General features: G+C 41.0%; 1 long non-coding RNA gene across 2 annotated transcripts; it reads right to left on the bottom strand.

The window, feature by feature from the left end:
* Positions 1–733: 733 nt before the first annotated feature.
* LOC138741204 (uncharacterized) lies at positions 734–8470 on the bottom strand. 2 transcript variants are annotated; one of them, XR_011343386.1, is made up of 3 exons: positions 8401–8470; positions 6341–6582; positions 734–1102 (listed from the first exon to the last, which is right to left on the bottom strand). It is a non-coding gene; the product is annotated as an uncharacterized lncRNA (long non-coding RNA). The 2 variants fall into 2 exon arrangements; XR_011343385.1 differs by having other exon boundaries at positions 8347–8436.
* Positions 8471–9399: the final 929 nt, after the last annotated feature.

The following is a 9399-nucleotide window of genomic DNA, read 5'->3' as shown; positions in this document are numbered from 1 at the left end:
CCAAGTCCGTTATAACCAAGGTCACCACTAGTTGGCCTCATGGTTGGTGTTCAAACTGTATCAGGCAGTGATTGATGTTTCATAAGGAATAACTGGTAAGTTGTTTTTACACAGAGTGTTGGGTCCCTGGAATGCATTGCTGGGGGTGGGTTGGGGGGTGGGGTGGTGATGGTGGAGGCTGGTACAATAGGGACATTCAAAAGACTCATGGTGGACGTAGATGTAGGAAAAATAAAAAGTTATGGGTGTGGTAGGGAAAGATTAGAATATTGTGGAGTAGGTTTATACAGTACAAGTCGACACAATATTGTATGCCGATGGGCCTATATTGCTGTAATGTTCTATGAGTAGAGCTCAGATAGAATTGCTACACATTCAACAGGCTAAAGGGCTTTCTTCCCTCTTGTGCCTCCATATGCAGTGACTAATTACATTATTCATTAAAATCACCAGTACTGGCATCTAGGGATTGGTTGATGCTGGATAAGTGAATATGCTGGTTGCTTGAGATTGCGTGTTGCATGATTAGCGAACTAACTGATGGGGGGGGGGGGGGGTGCCCAAATGTTCAAGTTTTGTATTTTTTACCTATTTATTTTGCGCTTTATTTTGCTGGGTGCTTGAGTCTGGTTACTGGAATTCCAGATAATGGGGATTTTACTGTATTATGTTGGCTTTACTCCTTTGCTGGTTTACTCTTCATGATAAATAAACACAGAATAAAAGACCAGAATTTGAAGCTATTTTGTATTATGATTATATTTCATCAAATATTTTATCAGATACTCTTACATATTACAGCCGCATTGAATTGAAAGCCGATTTTGCACTGTGCAGTAAGCTGAGGATTACTGGCCCTTGGGCAAATATTTCACAATCATTTTTCTTCCATAAAATCATTTGTAAACAAAGAGCAAAATAAACTATCGGTGAAAACTCTTCATGTCAGAGTTTTCTCTGGAATGATGAGAACAGCCACGTAAATAATTACTGCTATAATAATAATGACTCCGAACGCAGATCCCAGTATGTTAAATCTTTTTGCGACGCTAGAGGCTCTGCTGGCTTCCTCCGTATTTCCTCGATCAAGAGCTTTATTAGCCTAAAAATGAAGAGAAAACCCCTGAATCACAGATGATATTATTTGAATATCTACCTCATCTGTGTTTGTGCCAAGATGTTAATAATTGCTACTACCGTACAAGCTAATCAGTAAATATGATACTAATTGTTATTCGGATTATGCTTCACATCGTGATTTAAATGACCCTTGATTTGTGATTAATTTGGTTCTCTTTTCTCCTCACCTTCCCAACAGGTGGTGACTTGTTCAGAAGCGTTCTACATACTTGTTGATCAGCCTATGAAACTGGCTGGCATAAAATTTGTTCCATAAGTGCTAGCTAGCATTTCGCTGGGAAGCCGAGACAAAGTGTGATTGACCATGTCCTTTTCCCCCCGAGAGGGTGGGGTTGAACTGTGTTTTTGAACTGCTGCAATCTTTGTATGAAGGAGCAGTCAATCCAAAACAATGGAGTGGCTTGCTGGGCTGTATCCAAGTTGGCTTCCTTGTTAGGGGATTGGAGTCACATATGATAGGCCTGATGGCCAAGGATATTACTAATCAATTCTGCAGGATATATGACTAATCTATGATATCATTACTGAAACAAATATTTCATTAAAGTTATAAACCAAATTTAAAAAGAATATTCTGAGGTTCTTTCGGATTGGGCATTCGCTACTCCAACATGCACTATTTCTCAGTGGGCTTACTCACTGGTCAATGAAATGGAACAAAGCACAATTTGCTGTGGAACTCAGCAGGCTGAGCAGCAATGGAATTGGGTTTATTATCATTAACATGTGTCATGAAATTTGTTGCTTTGCACAGCAGTATTGTGCAATGCAGTGCAATATTTCTTTAAATTACAATTCTGTAAATGCCATACTTTTTAAAAAAGTGCGAAAAAGTGAGGTAATGTCCATAGGTTCTTTATCCATTCAGAAATCTGATGATGGAGGGGAAGAAGCTGTTTCTGTTACATTGGGTGTGTGCCTTCAGGGTTCTGTACCTCCTTCCTGATGGTAGCAGCCTGAGAAAAGGGCATGATCTGGTGGTGAGGGTCCTTGATGACAGAGGCTGCTTCTATGTCCGTGAACACAAGCGGGAGAAAAAAGAATTGTTGACGTTTCATGTCAGACTACTCCAAATAATGGATTAGGAGCAGGACTCAAGCCTCTTCCGCCATTCACTAAGATTGAGATTAACACAGCTGTAATTCCAGATTCCTGCCTACTGGCAGTAACCTTTCAACCACTTGCTTATAAAGAACCTATCTATCTCAAAATATTCAAAGACTATGTTTCCACCACTAAAGACTTGCAGATCTATGGGAAAATCAAAAACTCATCCTATTTCTGAATTGAATGGACAACCCCTTATTTTTAAGTGGTGTGAATGCCAATCTTTCAAACATACTCATACCAACTTTATCCAGGGTTTCCTAAGATCACTATTTGCCATCTGCTCTTGGAATGGGTAATAAATCCTGGCTCAACCTGTGACACGCAGATCCTACAGGAGAACCTAAAAAATATTTGATACTTCACCACAGACCAGGGCTCAACCTCACTCCATTTTACATTGCTCAATTTCCTTCGAAGGTTCCTTCTGCTCAAATAACTACTTTTTTTTTTAAACTGCTTTTAATTCACATTATTTCCATGTACTTTTTTCCACAATATAATCTCCAATTGATTAAATTAATTTCAACTATAAATATAATTAAATAATTGAATTAAGTTTTTGAAGAATAAAGGAATTAAACCTTTCTGGGAACCACAGCCAAGCTAGCCATAATCTTATCAAATGGCAGAGAAGGTTCCTGGTCATATTCTGGTGTAAAAACCTAAATGTCCAGATTGTTCATAACATTTGGAGTTTGTAAGACCAAGTTTAACCCTGGAGTGTCTGGCGATCCAGCAGCCATTTACATTTGGAACTGTCACTATTTTGGGAAAGAGCAATTTAAGGTGGGCCCTTTCCTCTGCTTTGCAGTCAATCCCTTGGGAGTGTTGTTCTGTCTGGCCCCATGTATCTCCAGAAATCCAATGCTCATAACTGGCCAGGTAGCCAAGCACCTCTTAGTAATTCACAAAGGGATATGAGGTGATGGAGAGTACAGGATACTGAAATGGATGATCCACCATGATCCTATTGAATAATAGAGTAAGAATGAAGGGCTACATAGCCTGTCCTATCCCTATTTTCCAAATTTCTATGAGACCTACAGTGTTTTTTATTCCCAAGAGTTCATCCAATGCATCACATCCAACAAAATTTGCACTCTTGGACCATGTTCAATGCCACAGTCAGTGTAACAGAGGGAGTTCTGCCAACCTTTGCTCCATCATTGCAATTAAGCTGCCTTCTAGAAAGCTTTGAAGCTGTCATTTGTTTCGTGTTGATAAATCTTTTCCGTGTCGCAATAGTAATGGGAAGTGCATAGCTACATGTAATTTGGCTGCTGTTTTTGGCTGCTCATGGATAATATTAGACTGAGTGAAAATTATTTTTTTTCTCTTGTACCAATTCCCATCTGAAAGCAAGTTCAAATGGAAACCAATTATTTTGAATTGCGTCACCCTGGCAACATGCTGGCTTGGAGATACAAAACAACTCTCACAAAAATGTGATAAGGGAGATGGGAAGAAAAGTAAAAGCACAGAGAATTAATGGAGACCTTGCCAGCACTCAAATGCTACAGTAATGCAAATCCGTGGCCAAGATTTAACTGCTTGGTGTAACATTGGAAAGTTTGGTGCATTTGTCATTTAAATTTGGACATAAAGCATGGTTACAGGCCCTTCCAGTCCATGAGCCCGTACCACCAAATACAACCAATTAACCTACAAACCCCCACCTCTGTATATTTTGAAGGGTGGGAAGAAACCAGAGCACCCAGAGGAAGCCCATGTAGACACAGGGAGAATGTACAAACTCCCTATAGTCTACACCGAATTTAAATGAGGGTCTCTGGCGCTGTAATTTTTTCTTTGTCTTGGCTTCGCGGACGAAGATTTATGGAGGGGGTAAATGTCCACGTCAGCTGCAGGCACGTTTGTGGCTGACAAGTCCGATGCGGGACAGGCAGACACGGTTGCAGCGGTTGCAGGGGAAAATTGGTTGGTTGGGGTTGGGTGTTGGGTTTTTCCTCCTTTGCCTTTTGTCAGTGAGGTGGGCTCTGCAGTCTTCTTCAAAGGAGGTTGCTGCCCGCCAAACTGTGAGGCGCCAAGATGCACGGTTTGAGGCGATATCAGCCCACTGGCGGTGGTCAATGTGGCAGGCACCAAGAGATTTCTTTAGGCAGTCCTTGTACCTTTTCTTTGGTGCACCTCTGTCACGGTGGCCAGTGGAGAGCTCGCCATATAACACGATCTTGGGAAGGCGATGGTCCTCCATTCTGGAGACGTGACCCACCCAGCGCAGCTGGATCTTCAGCAGCGTGGACTCGATGCTGTCGACCTCTGCCATCTCGAGTACTTTGACGTTAGGGATGAAAGCGCTCCAATGAATGTTGAGGATGGAGCGGAGACAACGCTGGTGGAAGCGTTCTAGGAGCCGTAGGTGATGCCGGTAGAGGACCCATGATTCGGAGCCGAACAGGAGTGTGGGTATGACAACGGCTTTGTATACGCTTATCTTTGTGAGGTTTTTCAGTTGGTTGTTTTTCCAGACTCTTTTGTGTCGTCTTCCAAAGGCGCTATTTGCCTTGGCGAGTCTGTTGTCTATCTCGTTGTCGATCCTTGCATCTGATGAAATGGTGCAGCTGAGATAGGTAAACTGGTTGACCGTTTTGAGTTTTGTGTAATAGTGTTGCGCTAACCGTGCTGCCCACCTGGTATTTCAATATCTGCTTGGGAAAATGTTCATAAGAATCATGCAATGTGTGTGGTGTTGTGATCAGATACTAAAATGTGCACTACTCTTTATTTCAGCCTCTTTGCTGATGACAGTTTAGTGATTAGTATTCCTGTCCATCTGTGTGAAATCACAGAGCTACAACTAGCTACAGCCACGCTCATTGATGCATAATGATAATGGTCCAAGATAAACAATGCTGCAACTGTTTCTGGTGGCCAGAATTTTAATCTCCAGTACAGTGCCTGCCAAAGATCTCCTCATGCTTTGATTGGTTTTTCTTGATGATGTGCACACTCTGTGTCAGCGAATACAGAGAGGGAGCAGTTGGAGAGATCTAGGTTGTGAACTCCTTTCAAAGTTACTTCTATTGATTTGCAATGAGAGCGGTTGTGAAGAAGGTGTATGGTCAACTAAATATAGCTTCTGTCCAGTCAACTAATTCTTCCAGCACACCACTGGTATGAGTCCCCTTCATTTTCAAAGTTACTAATCAAGTATTCTAAATTTATTTCTTCTGTTACCTACATTTGGATGAAGCCAACCATTCGTGATCACAATTCTGATTACTTATTGCAGCCTGTAGAACTTTGCAAATGACTCTGGGCTGCTCGAGGCAGGCTCATGGGAACCTGGCATCGGAACTGGGCTTCCTGATCGTGGTCAGAGGTTTGGATCTGATGTTTAGGCGCCTGCCTACATTTTGTCATACCTTGATGAAGGCCTGAAACCCGAAATTTGGTTATGTATTTTTATCTTTGCTACATAAAGGACACTCTTTGACCTCCTTTGTGTTTTTACTTCAACCACCATGTTTTACTTCTCATTTGCTTCTCTTTCTCTCTTAAGGGGTATCAGGGAACACTAACGGAAACTTTTTTGACTTATGACAGGCACAAGGCAATTTCATGTAATATTACTTGTTCTGTACATGACAATAAAGGAATCTTGAACATTTGACTGTCAGCTTAGTGCTCACTATTCCAATGAGGAATAATTCTAATACTCCAACACACATGGGAAGTACTGCACTGTTAACATGTTTAGAGCCATGAAGTTGTCCAGCATGGAAGCAGGCCATTCAGCCCAACTATTACATGCTGACCCTTTTGTCCATCCACGCAAATTCCATTCGTTCCCCTAAAAGGTCTCTATCCTCCTATGCCTTCCTATTTGTGGGTCTGCCTAAATGACTTTTTAACGTGGTGATTGTATCTGATTTCACCACGCATTTCCCCTTTCTTTAAATCCCAGTGGATTGAAGTACCTGTGAAACTATATTCCTTATTTTGTAATTTAATTAAAAATTAAAGTTAAATGGAATTTTGAGGTCCAAATAATATGCTTGATCTCAGCATGTGTCTTTTTATAGCAGCAGCTGAAGCCTTAAGGACCTTATATAAATTTATAACTAACCTTGCAGGAATAAACCACTGCAGCTAGTCCAAACGGGAGACAACAAAAGACAGTGGTAAAGATAGACCAACCAAGGTAGGTTGCCACTGCTTCATCTTTGGGTCTCTGTGAGTCCTTTGCCATCAGCCTGTGACGTTGCCTTGAGTTCCTAGTCTTTGATGCACCAAATCAGTTCAAAAGTCTCAGTGTGACAATGAATTCTCCAACGAGTCTTTAATTTATTCCAGATGTACCATTGTGCCCTTTGAAGTAGAAATGTTCATAAAATATAATTCAGGACTGGGTTGTATTCTAAAATGGAATTATTTTACTCACGACCCACAGAACCCAAATAACTCCAAATATATTGTTCAATTTTCTTATTTGAACTATGTATGTCTCCAAAGTACAATGCCTCAGTCGCTGATAGGTAAATCGTAAATCATACTAACAGGACATACAAATGCCATTTGGAAGTACATTTACACAAGTGTGCTACTTGTACAATAAGACCCCTGTCAACCAGAATTCAAACAACCAGTAACCTCAAACGACCAGCAATTACAGAAAATAAATAGGTAAAAGCTTAAAAATGGTATGGCTCGGCATTAGTTCGCCAATTATCCAACGTACAATCTCAAGCAATGGGTAAAATCACTTATCTGGCATCTATCAATCCCCTTTGGTGCCAGGTACCAAGGGTTTTACTGTATTTCATTTCCCACATCACAGTCTCATATTTCCTGTTCAAAGTTTTATTGCGAGATCTTGCCAATAATTTTCTGCAAGTTGAAAGAATCTTTACCATCAGCAACTTTACCATACAATGTACTTGCAGAAGCATCTGAGGTTTTGCTTTCCAATTCCATGTGGTATTAAGCCAGTGAAAGGAAGCTGGACTTCTGAATCTCTGAATAATTTCCCTAATTGTACATGTTATTGATTTTGGCTAACAGGCTTCCCTTTAGATGAATTTGATTTGCCCCCTTTGAGTTGATACATCCACTGATTTCAACATCCTTAATACCATGATGAGTAAATTAATTTCCCTCACAAAGGCAAATAAAATGCTTCAATCACAGCAATGTCCACTATACTACTTTGGCTGGAATGAATTAATGATAATGGAAAACTCACACCTAATTCCCCGAACTAATATAATTTATCTCATCATTAGGAATGAGAAATTAAATGCTAATTCAGACTGCAAAGCCTACATCACTTGAATGAACAATAAAATAAAATTCTTAACCTCGTATCAAAAGAATTAACTTTCTTTTGGTGTTAAGAAATAACCAATGGATATAGTTTTGAATTTGTTGTCAAACTGAATTACAGGGTGATTTGGTAAAAGTAAGCAGAAAATATCTGTGTAGACAGTGTGACAGTACAGATTCTATCACCAATGTGTATATGTGCAGATTGTAGTGTAGGATGACTGTGACTAGCTGAGAGTGTAGCCACGCCTACTGGCAGGTCTTAAAGGATTGCTCCTAGCCAGACCAGGTCATTCTGGACTGGTCGACCTACATGTGATACGCTTCAGTCTTCTAGTTAATAAAAGCCTTGGTTTGGATCAACAAGCCTTTGATTCTTCCGACGCGCTCTACAGACAGCTTTTCCTTTGGGCATTTGAGATGTGATTTGATTGTGTAAAGCATTCATCGTACTGTCAAGCTATAAATACATTTAGCAATGCAGATCTTGTTCTTATTCTTGCCTGACCCCTGTTTGAAGAGGAACTTTCCTTTCACATTTCTACTATTTCTGGTGGTAATGAAACCAATTTACCACAATTTCTCTTTCATAAGCCTTTCAGAATTCAGAATAAACCCTAAACAATTGAGCATCTTTCCTTCTATGCACAACTTTTTTCAACTCTTTGACTGTGGGAAAATGCAAATTGTAATGAAAAAGTTACAAAGCCACTATCAATTTCCATTGACTTACAACCTCGAGCAAACCATGACCCTCACTCTCCTATATCTAAATTTCAAACTATATTCCATCTTTTTTTAAGAGTTTACTTTCTAATCTACTGGGTTTGCTTCATCTTCTTGCTTCAGTTATACTTATCCAACCTTCATTCTGCCTTCACCGATCCATTCTCTGACATCACCAACTGCTAATATTTAGCCCCCTTTATCCCCCACATTCTAGAATTTGCCTGTTTTAAACATCATATCTCATCTATGCACAATGATGTTTGTAACATGTCTTCTAGAAGCTCACTCATTGTCTGTATGAATTATTCTCTGACAGTTTCCTGGCTCTGTTACAAATGGATATATGACTGGAAATTATCAATTCCATTTGAAAAGGGAAGGTGGCTCATATTATGGTGACAGATTTGTTTTTGTACAAGTGGGAGAATTCTGTGGAAATCTCTCTCACTACTCCCATTCTGTAATCCCTACTGCTCTCAAGCTTAATGGCCATGTACTCATCCAGGCACGTTTCCACTGCCACATTACCTTCCTGTCATACGTGGATGAAGGGCTCAAACCTGAAACTTGGTTATGTATCTTTATCTTTGCTATATAAAGTACACAGGACCTCGGGCCTCCGGTGGCGGCAGCAACAGGACCTTGGGCCTCCGGCGGCATCACCTACGGCTCCTAGAACGCTTCCATCACCGCTGTCTCCGCTCCATCCTCAACATTCATTGGAATGACTTCATCACCAACATCGAAGAACTCGAGCTGGCAAAGTCCGCAAGCATCGAATCCATGCTGCTGAAGACCCAACTGCGCTGGGTGGGTCACGTCTCCAGAATGGAGGATCATCACCTTCCCAAGATCGTGTTCTATGGCGAGCTCTCCACTGGCCACCGAGACAGAGGTGCACCAAAGAAGAGGTACAAGGACTGCTTAAAGAAATCTCTTGGTGCCTGCCACATTGACAACCGCCAGTGGGCTGATATCGTCCCCATCCATGCATCTTGGCACCTCACAGTTCGGTGGGCAGCAACCTCCTTTGAAGAAGACTGCAGAGCCCACCTCACTGACAAAAGACAAAGGAGGAAAAACCCAACACCCAACCCCAACCAACCAATTTTCCCTTGCAACCATTGCAACCGT

The sequence above is a fragment of the Narcine bancroftii genome, chromosome 8, assembly GCF_036971445.1.
Source record: "Narcine bancroftii isolate sNarBan1 chromosome 8, sNarBan1.hap1, whole genome shotgun sequence".
Classification (NCBI taxonomy): domain Eukaryota; kingdom Metazoa; phylum Chordata; class Chondrichthyes; order Torpediniformes; family Narcinidae; genus Narcine; species Narcine bancroftii.
The sequence above is the reverse complement of the archived record's forward strand: the minus strand, read 5'-3'. Positions and strand labels throughout refer to the sequence as shown.